At 38.5% G+C, this 10,021-nt stretch overlaps 1 non-coding gene across 1 annotated transcript; it reads right to left on the bottom strand.

Annotated features, from left to right (window-relative positions):
• Positions 1-4,185: 4,185 nt before the first annotated feature.
• Positions 4,186-4,304, bottom strand: LOC145409129 (5S ribosomal RNA). Its single transcript, XR_013899053.1, has one exon. It is a non-coding gene; the product is annotated as a 5S ribosomal RNA (ribosomal RNA).
• Between the last annotated feature and the right edge of the window lie 5,717 nt (positions 4,305-10,021).

Below are 10,021 nucleotides of genomic sequence, written 5' to 3'. Positions count from 1 at the left end.
CATTACCTAAGATTAAGTATAATTTGAGTACACATATTAAATTAACTTCTAAATTTGAGACAATGCAACAGATCATTCAAACAATGTAACCTTGGGAGGAATATAGTGGGATTATGTGCAATCCATATTAAGCTCCAGTCATCCTTATAATTATCTCAAACATATTTGCTACATTAATATTGGCTCTGCGCAGAGTGTAAGCAAGGATTGAAAACTTGGAAACAATAGTCAAAGGCTATGTGTTACAAGTGAGACCAACTGTGTAAATGTTGTGTGTATTGTGTACATAATTTTGTATAAAATATGGGATTACATATGTATAGTATATTATTAATTTGAATATAAACTTCGCAACAGAATGAAGCCAATATACACGTATCTATTTTATAATATGTAACCATATTACTACTATTTGTCTCATATAAATAGACAGCAAGTACATCAAAGATGACCGATTCTTGATACGATTTACTATTGTATAATTACCATTGTATTGCTATTTTATTACTATTGTATAGAAAAATATAGATATATATATCTATCATTCTGTACAGTTATGTTGCTACATTCAATATGACAATATTATGATGAATACCATGTATTGACATTAGTATTTAACTTAACTGTTTATCATTGTAACATGTTCCTATACACTGAATATATTGTAATACAAAGATAGGTACGAAAGCTTGGCGTGGCCAAGTGATATATAGGCATTAATACCACAATATTTAATAGTTACAGGCATTAAATAATCATAGCACAATATGTAATACTAGCACAATGTATAAATGGAAGGTAGATATGTCTAGGGCATTAGGAACAGAAACACACATCCTCTGGCCCAGACTATCAAGAATCTCAGAATGTATCAAACACTTAAGTGTAATTTATGGAAGCCAGTTAGCTCATGTGACGGATGCGTGATAGACACTACACACACACACACACACACACACACACACACACACACACACACACACACACACACACACACACACACAAGCACACTCATCAGCCAGACAGAAACCAAACAGTAATATAATCAGGTGTAGGGGTCAGAAGGAGGCAGAAAGAGAGGAGATAGAAGGTGTCAGAAGGAGGCTGAGTAGAGAAAGATAAGTACGAGATTGAGAAGAGCAGGAGGCAGGAGCCAATAAGTGATAAGCCTAGCTGTCATTGGTAATTAGTGGGTCACGTCACTCTGTCCGTAAACTATACTGTCAGGACTTCATATTATAACACAAATCATAATAGATAGATGTAGGAATCTACATTATCATAATACAACTCATAATAGATAGCATAATAGATGGGAACAGTAAAGCTAGGTGTGGGAACAGGAAATATGACAGCAAGAGTTAAGCAAAAGAATGCCAGAGGGCACCGGAGGAGCTACATACAGCACACACACAAGCTTCTAGAACCCGTACTTACGGGTTATACACTTGACACAAGCCCTCCTAGAGAAGGAAGGAAGAATTTGAGAGTCAGAAGGGGGCTAGCTACGGAAGCAAGAGGTGGTAAAGAGACGAGGGGTCCAGCGAGAACTTAGCTAGATTATATACGCTCCTGTGTAATACACACAGTGTTCAGCTTAAACTTTCCCTCTGAAGATAATAAACCGCAATCAAGACCCAGTATCCATCTTTTACTTCTGTCTTCGATTACACAATAACTAAAATCAATCTCAAGATTTATATACTATAGGGTCAAGATCCACATATTATAGTTGGTGGCAGTAACGTACGAACCAGCACCCACAAACCATCACTTCTACAATCATTTAAACACAAGTGAGTATACAACCACAAAGAATAAATCACAAGAAGATAGAAACAGAAATCAGGCAAACGAAGAGCGAGATACGACCATCTGACCCCAACCTTCCTCTCGACAACCTCCCCCTACCTCCGTCTCCATCACCATGCTGACGTAGGAGTGAAGAGATCAAGACGACAGCAGCAAATACCAAAGCCCACATTCACAACTCATCTTACTCATCCATCTTCACTTGGGTTACTCATTGCTACTCATTTACTCACCACAGCTACCAGAGTGTGGGAAGTCAACGTTGCTCTGCACGTTTGTTGAGACGACGTCACGTCAATCAACGTGTGTCTGACACCACGCACCTCTCACCCACTGCTCGTTACTCATCTTTACTTACACATTTCTACTCATACTTATTTATTCTCAACAGTTATTGAATGGGAATTCGACGTTGTATGGTGAGGTTCGACTGTGACTGGCTATTTCGCACTGCAATCAACACTGAGATCACCAAGCCCTGGAATTTCCGGGGATAACATCATCTATCAACACAGCCTTGGAGTTCCCGAGAGTGAAATCATCTATCAACACTGCACTTACCTCCTGAGAGCAACATCTATCAAAACGTCTCTGAGTCTAAGAGAGTGACATCATCTGCCATTCAAGTGGGTGATTATACCTCACTAATTTCTTCCCAGTGCTTTAAAATTAGGTACAATCACCTCCTTTACTTATTCATACTTAATGCCTTTCATTTACTAATACTCGTATACTCATCTATTCATTTAACACATACATAAAATAAGTGTTTCATAACATCATACCCTAGCAAAATGAGTTTATTTTAGCTGAGTGACATGAGAGGAATATTTTTGATACCGCCCATGTTAGTGCCAGATGATACACAGTTAGCGGTCACTGCAGATCCACAATTAGGAGAACAATAAGACAACACACCCTCCCTGCAAAATTCTCCACAAAGTAAAGATAAAGAAACAAATACATCATTTCTAGATGATAAGCAAACTCCCTCTGATGTTGCAAGTGAGGACTTTAGCTCTGACTTACTAAGGATTTCAGGGGCAGTGTCCAACTGTTTTTTTTAAATAACGTCTCAACAAAGCGTCGGACAAGGATTTAACTTTGGCAGTACATGTTTGAGACCCCGACCTAATTTGTAAAATTATTCTTTTGTACCAAATGTGTATGATTAAGGCATCTATAAGAGTAAATGTAGGGTAAACTTAGCTAAAATCGTCAGAGGCATGTAGCGAGGCTAGCTTCGGTCACGTTACAAGCCCCGCCCACAATTCGGAACGTGACGTCGGTGTGACGTAGTAGTAATCACCGACGCAAGTGGCAGTTCTATCTTTCTAACCCCCCCCCCACATACTGTACTCTCTCTCTCTCTCTCTCTCTCTCTCTCTCACACACACACACACACACACACACACACACACACAAACACACACACACACCGAAGTAATAGTTCACCCCTACTACAGATTCAGTATGGCCGCAGCTCAGAAATATGAGTAACCCTGAGGCATTGAATCTGAAGCAGCTTACATAAAGACAGAAATGCCACTTGCGTCGGTGATTACTACTACGTCACACCGACGTCACGTTCCGAATTGTGGGCGGGGCTTGTATCGTGACCGAAGCTAGCCTCGCTACATGCCTCTGACGATTTTAGCTAAGTTTACCCTACATTTACTCTTATAAATGCCTTAATCATACACATTTGGTACAAAAGCATAATTTTACAAATTAGGTCGGGGTCTCAAACATGCACTGCCAAAGTTAAATCCTTGTCCGACGCTTTGTTGAGACGTTATTTAAAAAAAACAGTTGGACACTGCCCCTGTAATCCTTAGTACATATCTATGAACATTTACTTAACAAACTACAAAGATCAGGTAAAACTTATTCCACTATACCTTCACACACCAATAAAGAAGTCCAAGTGAACCTAACAAAACATCTAACTGAAATGAATGACGAAGACAATGCCACTAATCAGACATCTCCACCTCATGTTTATGTTTATCATGAGAATAAAAACATCCCAAAATTCTCAGGAAAAGATAAAGACTGCATTGATCTAATGTCTCTCATCAACCAATATGAACAATTATATGTTAAGAGACATGTAACAGATAAACAGGAGAAAATAGCAATATTTTCCTCCTGGATTTATCAAGAAAGATGTCCGGCAGGTGATTTGCTCAGGTCAGACAAGCTTCTTCGAGCTAAGACATATGATGAGTTTAAAGCAGAATTCATTTTCATTCATTCATTGCCAGACGCCATGTATCCCAAACGGGGTGGTCAAGGGCTTAGAGTTAATTGTTTTACAGGGAGGGGCACTAATCCTCCACCAACCCCACTTGACACGTAGGGAGAGCGTTATGCCAACAGCATCTGGTGTTTCCAGGCGGTCACCCATCCAAGTACTAACCAGACCCAACGTTGCTTAACTTCGCTGATCGGACGAGAAGCGGTGTACTCAACGTGGCATGGCCGTTGGCTTAAAGCAGAATTCCTGAAGAAATTCTCTGGAGGTATAAACTTTTTGCCAGGTATAATCCCAGAATTACATAAGATTGTGTATCTTGTAAGACAACACACACCAAATCCTGCATTAAGTGAAATAACAGCAGATGTTTCCACGATTAAAAGAACATTATTAGAAAACTCAAACTGGATAACAGATGATGGAAAGTTGCCACCAGTGCTTGTCGTTGACATCATTGGTTATGTAGCTGCCTTGTGAAATTTACCTGATAGGGTCCTGAAGATAGCTAAGACGATTCCTTACACCCCAGGAATGTACTTGATAGATTTATGAACGAGGTAGAGATGAATTGTAGCAAAGCAGGGGTGACTGAAACACAGTCAAATTCTACTAGAATTAGAATGACAGACACAGTATCAGCTACAACTACCCAAAACAAAGAACAAAATCGATCGCGACCCGAAAACAGACAGAACCAGTGGCGGATTAAGGGGGGGGGGGGCTGACTGGGCTACAGCCAGGGGCCCCCAGTATTTGGGGGGCCCCCAGTTCCTACAGTTTGTCAACAGAAAATCTGATACAAAAGGTCACCTAAGGGGAATGAATGATTGAGGGCCCTCCAGGGGGGCCCCTTCCCAATCCCCCATAACAAACCTTCCCTCAGGTATTCCCCCACGGTTACATTAACAATATATTTAGGTTTTCATTATATAATGTAATAAAAATAACAATAGGCCTACATACAACTTAATTGGACCGGTGATTAAAAATAAAATAGTTACTGGTTCAATTACGTTTGGGCTGTGGTTTTCTTTCATGACTTCGTTATTTTATGAAGATAGTTTATACAGATATTCAGGATAATTTCTCCTTTTTTATTGAGTTATGTTTAGTACATAATAATTACTATAGTATCTGTGAGACCTAGAAGAGAGAATCAGAATATTATTATTTATAAAGTATAATTTTATTCCTACTTAAATGCTTAAGTCTTTGTTGACATGACACTCCGGTATTCGTGTGTAGTAGAGGGAATCCAAGACCGTCCTAGGCGGCCAAAATAGCAACATTTAGACGTAAGTTTCTCTGTTTGATATTTTCATTACTTCTTTTATAAAATGGAGTACCTCAAGCATTATTGTGAGCTTCTCCAAGCCGACCTGCCACTTAGCAGCTGTGCAGCATGTTACTGTACAGAGAAAAGAGAAAATTGCTCTATCCTCACTATGGTGCTATCGATAGGAAGTTCCGGTTTCGGTTTTGTGTTCTATTTACTTAGTTTATTTTTACTAAAGATAATTATCAAGTAGGCCTAATGCCTGACGATTTTTCCCATCAATTTTTATCGTGTTCTTCGAGCTATGAAACACGGAAAGATAATTGTAAAAGCATATACCGGTAGTACCTTGTTAGGTATTGTTAAGTTCCTTTTAAAAGGCTAAGTAAACCAAATTACCTCCGCCAACGAAGTTGGAGGGGTTATGTTTGCACCCGTGTTGGTTTGTTTGTTTGTATGTTTGTCTGTCTGTGAAAAAAAATACTCAAAAACGCGTGGGCCGATTCTTACGAAATTCTGCATATAGACTGGACAAGGCCTTCTGAACAAATGATTAGATTATGATGAAGATCGGGTCAAAGGTCAAGGTCGTGGACGCGAAAAGGTCATACCCCACAATTTCGTACTCAAAAATACTTGACGGATTTCAATGAAATTTTGCGGTAGGCTTTGATATTGTCCAAGGAAGAGATGATTTGATTTTTGTAAAGATCGGGTCAAAGGTCAAGGTCACACGAAAAGGTCAAAACACATTTTTGGCCATAATTTTCTTTCTAATAATGATAGAGACGTGGGACCAACGAAATTTTGTAGTATTAAGCAAGGCCTTTCGGATGTGTGCTGTCAAATTTGTCAAATGATTTATTTCTTTGTTTTTGTTTTTTTTCTTTGTAAGATTGTTTGTTACCAACATGACTCAAAAAGTACTTGATGGAATTGAGTGAAATTTTGTGGGAGGCTTTGATATTATCCAAGGAAGAGGTGATTTTACTTTGGTGAATCTCAGGTCAAAGGCCAAGGTCATAGAAACAAAAAGGTCAAAACATTTTTGGCAATAATTTCTAATAATGATAGAGACGTGGGACCAACGCCATTTTGTAGTATTAAGCAAGGCCTTTCGGATGTGTGGTCAAATTTGTCATGTTTTATTTATTTTTTAGTTTATTCTTTGTAAGTTTTTTCGATCTGAATAAAATAATCGAGACTCGCTTCGCTCGCCAACTGTTTGATAAAAGGGCCCCTACCTGAGTTTAGCCAGGGGCCCCATGCACTCTTAATCCACCCCTGGACTGAACAAACAACCACACACTTTGAGGCAGCATTCTCAAACACCAGGCCACAGGCAGTCACAAAAGTCTGCACGCAGTCCGAGCAGAAGCGGTGTCACATATGCCACTAAATATGGGAAGTCATCTTGAGGATCACATTCGGGAGATAGGTCCACTCTATGTTATTATTGTGCGAACCTGGGACACACAAAGAATGAATGCTTTATCAAAACAAAAGAAGATAAACAAAAGGCACAAGGGTGTGATCCATACTGTAGGCATCACCTGTCCCAAGGTCATTGGACCTGCAATTGTAAGACAGTAGAAAAACTAGTTTCCATATTCAAATCGGGGGAAGGCCAAGTCACGACAAGAAACGATCAATCGTAAAGAAAACCCAAGTCTAAAATTCACATACGGGGGATGTAGGGAAGTAAGTGTATCTTGATACCAGCTGTATGTAAGGGTCAAAATGTTTTTTTGTTCTTAGACACAGGCTCTCCAGTATTTTCAATAACACAAGAAGAATAAGACAGAATTTTTAGAAATAAGAAGAAAACTTTTCTGGAAGAATTTGATTTAGACTTATATACTGTACAGTAGATGGCAAACAAATTACAGTAAAAGGCATGATATGGTTAAACATCAGTTTCACAGAGACTACAAGACCAATTTCTGCTTTTTCTATATAGTCGAAAACTTAGCAATAAAAGCTAATATGTTACTGGGCTTAAGATCCATGAGAACAGAGAAAATCTTTACGGTACTCTCACAAATGAATTGAACAGACTTTAATAATGAATTCACAGAAGAATTACCATCCGATTTTTCACCGATTAGTAAAACAGAACCAAAAAGAATTGGAAATGTTAAAGGACTACACAAACATACACAGACAGACGAGTGTATAGATCCACTCGTACCCCCCCCCCCGAGCCTCCCGCACTAGAGACCACGGTAACAGTACTGACTCATCAGTTTTTCCCGCCCATCTCACCAATGATTTAGTTATTCCTCCTAACTTCATACATGAAAGTTACCATAAAGAGCAAATTGAAGAACAGTACTGTTCTTGTCTTGGAAAAATTATGTAAAGTGAAAGGATTGTCGGTAGGAAACGCATTATGTCAGACGAATAACGATGGGCAAACTCATGTGCTCCTAATTAATCACATGAATGGGGATGTACAGTTGAAAAAGGGGACTTGTATAGTTAATATTGAAAAATGTCCCGTCCCTGTGATGGAGATAGTTTTAGCTGGGATGACAAGTAAGATAAAATCAAGGGATAGAGAAAGCATAAAAGAGAATTTGATTCACTCAGGTGAATTTTATGCAGAAACTGATTTGATAAAATTGTTGGAAAAACATCGGCAAACGGTGGTATTACCTGGAGAACAATTACGGTGTACTAACCTGATTAATCACAAAATTAACGTGCACCCAGACACACAACCTATTTATGTACCTGCCTATAGAGTCCCACAATCACAACGTACACTTGCAAACAAGTATGTCGATGAAAAGCTAAAACTTGGCATTATTGAGCCATCAATCTCCCCTTGGAGCCCCATTATTTTTCATGCCCAAACGAAATGGAGAAATGCGTGCGGTAGTAGATTACCGTGAACTAAATAATCACACAATCCCAGACCAATTTCCCATGCCATTGCTAATTGACGTCCTGCAAAATACTGGACCAGAAAATAATGTATTTCAATTTGCTTAATGGATAGATGGATAGATGAGGAGTCACGTAAATACACTGCCTTTTCCACAAATACAGGACATTACCACTACATGAGAATGCCAATGGGATTGAAGACAGCACCAGGCACTTTTCAAAGCTTGATGAATTATGTATTGTCCGGAATTCTAAGACAGGGAATATTCGTCTATCTTGATTATATAATTATCGCAACTAATGACATAAAGGAACTAGGCCAACTCCTACAAAAGCTTGGTGATGCTGGTTTAAAAATTAAGCTAAATGCAAATTTCACTTTAAGGAAATAAAATTCATAGGCCACAAACTGAATGCAGAAGGCATTCGTACATCCGATGATAAAATATATAACAGTGAAAGACTTCCCTGAATCAACTACTACAGACGAGGTTAGACAATTTTTAGGTCTGGCAGGATACAGGTCATTTATACAGCAATTCCCTCATATAGCTTTTCCTCTATTCCAACTACTCAAAAAAGATGCTATATTCCAATGGGGAGAAGAACAAAAACAAGCATTTAATGAATTAAAATATAAACTCACAAATGCACCATGCTTGGCTTATCCTGATTTCACAAAACCATTTATAATTTGCACAGGCACATCTGTTAAAGGATTAGGGGCTGTATTGATGCAAGAAGATAAGAGAGGAAAGAATCAACCAATTGCATTCGTCAGCAGACAAATAAACGGTGCAGAGAAAAATTATTGCACTACAGACTTAGAGGCACTTGCAGTGGTTTTTGCATTACAAAAGTTTGGAGATTTGGTATATGGTTACGAAATACACTTATTCACCGACCATAAACCCCCTATTGGGTATGTTCAAAGAAAAACTCTCTGGGAGGAAAGCAAGATGAAAATGTACAGTCAAATACTACAATGTAAATATTCACTGCATACAAAGCAAAATGAATTAAGTAGCTGATGCATTATCCAGGAACCCGAAGACAATTCATGTCGCGGCATTTGATTTCAAAGGAAACATCGCAAACCATGATGAAATCGTGAAAGCACAGACTTGATTAATCGTGGTCTAAAGTTATATACAAGTTAAAAAGTGGAGATGACATACAGTTACCCAACCTACATACACCAATCGAACAATTCACAATAATCAGTAATGCCTTATACAGGATCAACCCAGGATAACCAAAACGCCGAAGAAATAATAAACAATTAGTGGTACCTAATGACATGATACCGCAAGTATTATGAACGATACACGATAGCCCACATGCAGGACATCTGGGAAAAGACAGCTGTTATATTACTAGCCATCATTACGAAAAGATATAAACAATCATATAGACAGATGCGAATCATGTGCAAAACACAAAAGTTACTCAATCACATCTGTACCTATAGGTAACTACCCTGCACCACATCAACCGTGGGACGTTGTCGCGGTTGACTTACTCAAGTTACCATTATCATACAATAATAATGAATACCTATTCGTAGCAACAGATAATTTTTCACGCTATGTAATTTTAGCCCCAATTAAGGATAAATCAGCAGAAACAGTAGCAAAAGCAATAATAGATACTGTCATGTCGTTTCACGACCCGAATGATACTAATAAGCGATAATGAGGGTGAATTTAATTCTGATATCTTACAAGAAATATGTAAACAGTACAAAATCAAAAAGGTTAACGTTTTAGCATATCACCCAG

Source organism: Coenobita brevimanus, chromosome 79, assembly GCF_032717465.1.
Source record: "Coenobita brevimanus isolate Jiangsu-jjx chromosome 79, ASM3271746v2, whole genome shotgun sequence".
Lineage (NCBI taxonomy): Eukaryota > Metazoa > Arthropoda > Malacostraca > Decapoda > Coenobitidae > Coenobita > Coenobita brevimanus.
This window is presented reverse-complemented; position numbering and strand designations above follow the sequence as displayed.